This window comes from Lonchura striata, chromosome 3, assembly GCF_046129695.1.
Source record: "Lonchura striata isolate bLonStr1 chromosome 3, bLonStr1.mat, whole genome shotgun sequence".
NCBI lineage: Eukaryota > Metazoa > Chordata > Aves > Passeriformes > Estrildidae > Lonchura > Lonchura striata.
This window is the reverse complement of record NC_134605.1, coordinates 110,671,118-110,673,437: the sequence shown is the minus strand read 5'-3', so window position 1 is coordinate 110,673,437 and position 2,320 is coordinate 110,671,118.

Here is a 2,320-nt window from a genome sequence, read left to right as displayed (position 1 = left end):
CCCCTAAGAAATAGGCATCGTGCCGATATTTTTCCTGCCTGGGGCAGAAGTGGAGGCAGTAAAGGAGAGAGGCAAGGCCAAAGTTTGTCCCCCTGGATTATTTTCACACAGATTTCGTTAATCGCAAGGAAATAAAAAGCTCCACCGCGTGCAGAACACAGTTTTGGGTTTGGTTTGGGGTTTTTTTGTCGCTGCGATTTGCTGTGTCCCATCTGCTTTTTCCGGGAGAAATTGTGTCCTAAATCCATCCTCTCCCTGCCGGCTGTTGGGTCACGCCGGGCTGGGCTCGGTGCGGTTCCTCACCTCTCCGATTTTCGGGATGCGCGTCCCCGCAATTCCCGGCTCCGACAATTCCCGCAGGAAGAGGCTGGATCCAACCACACGCACGGGAAACAATCCACGGGAATTGCTTTTGCACCTTTTTTTCCTGCAAGTAGCAAAGCCAAAACAGGTCCTTGAAATCTTCTCTGATCCTCGTATTGCTGCTTTGCTGCTTGGGCGGGTTTAATCAGTTTAAATTGCATTTTCGCTTTTTGTGACTTTTAAAAAAATTTGTGTTACTTTTTTTTTTTTTTTTTAGTAAGGAAAGAACTGCTTTTCTGTAGGGATTCAACGAATCTTTAGGAAATCGTTGCTTTGGGAGAGAAAACCGTCAGGGATTTTGCAAAGGAAGGAAAGATGAGCGTCCCGAACCTGGCACATCTGGATAGGCAGCTGCTTCGAAGAAGGGATATCAAAAGAGACATGGATGTCTTTAATTCTCCTTTCTTTCCCTGTGTGCTGCTAGCCCCGTGTTCATAAGTGTATTTTTATATATACCTGTATTCATACATACTTTTAAATATACGCATTTACATGTTTACATATTATATATTAATTATTAAACATTATAGTTTATATGTTATATGTCTATTCCATATATTTCATAATTTACATATATACAAAAAGAATACCACAGGGCGTTATAAATTATTAGCAGTAAATTATTTCGTTATGACAGTACATCTATGTTTGCATGTAACACACGTTCCTGTGAATTATACATTAAGTCCCATCTAAACTTAATTTTTGTATCGAATACACACTTTTTATTAATTACATATTTCCCCCCGTGCGCTGAAATTACAAATACGCAAAGAGGTACCGTTGCTGTTTATTTCTTATATATTTCTGTGCCTATTATTTTATTTTATTTTATTTTATTTTATTTTATTTTATTTTATTTTATTTTATTTCTAGATGGGGTTATAAATACTTTCATCCCGATATTTGGGGTTATCTCCAACTGCGTTTTCACAGTTTTTGGGGTTTGGGGAGTTCCTGCGCCCCTTGGGTATTCCAGAATAACGTGAAGGCAGAGGATGAGGTGATCCCACATCCCCGGGGATTCATTCCCAACCCTGGAGTACCCCCCAAGTGCTCTCCTCACCCTCCATCCCCCTTCAATAAATCGCTTTTCCCATCCCTTCTTCCTCCTCCACCTTGTCTCTTTTAAACGGAGATTTGAAATTTTAATTCAATATTTTTATTTACAGGTAGCAAAATCCGTTGACATCTCCCCTGCTTCCCACAGACTTAGAGTAGGAACCCCAGATTTCCACGGGAAGCTCCAGAGTGTGGGAAGTGTTAATGGCGCGAGAGTTATTCCCGGGAAACAGGGCAGGGGGACACCCCGATGTCTGGAGAGACTCCAGGGTGAAATGAGCCCCTGGGGAGGGGGGGCTGTGGATGTGGGGCTGAACCCCACGTGCGACTGGGACCCCAAATTGCAGAGGGGTGCAGCACCCCCGCTGCACTTCATCCTTAACCTTTAAAGCCATCAGAGCATGGGGGGACAGGAAATGGGCGTCCAGTTAGGGGGGAGCACCCCAAAACTGGCTGGGACAGAGAGGAGACCAGCTGCCACCTACTCACTCTGTAATTTGGGATCACGATTTAGGGCAGAAGCACGGAAAAATCTCCCTTGTGCAATATCGCCAAGGAAAGGGGCTGACTCCAGCGGGATTGGGGGACCGGGGGGTGTCTGTACCCCTCAGAAAATCCCTCTGATTTTTTTTCTGGGAGCCGGGCACGGGCATCCCTGGGGTGCGCAGGCACGCCAGGGTGCCCTGCTGGTGGGGCCATGCCCGAAGGGCTGGTTTGACTTTATTCTTTTATTTTATCCCTTTTTTATTGTATTTCCCCCACTCTTCTCCACAGCCACGAAACCTGGCGCCCGGCTGATGGTGCAACAGATACCGGCCACCCCCTCACCCCCCTCCCCTCCCATCGCCGCCCACTTCCACGTGACGTGGGCAAACCAGTCAGCGAGTGGGACTGG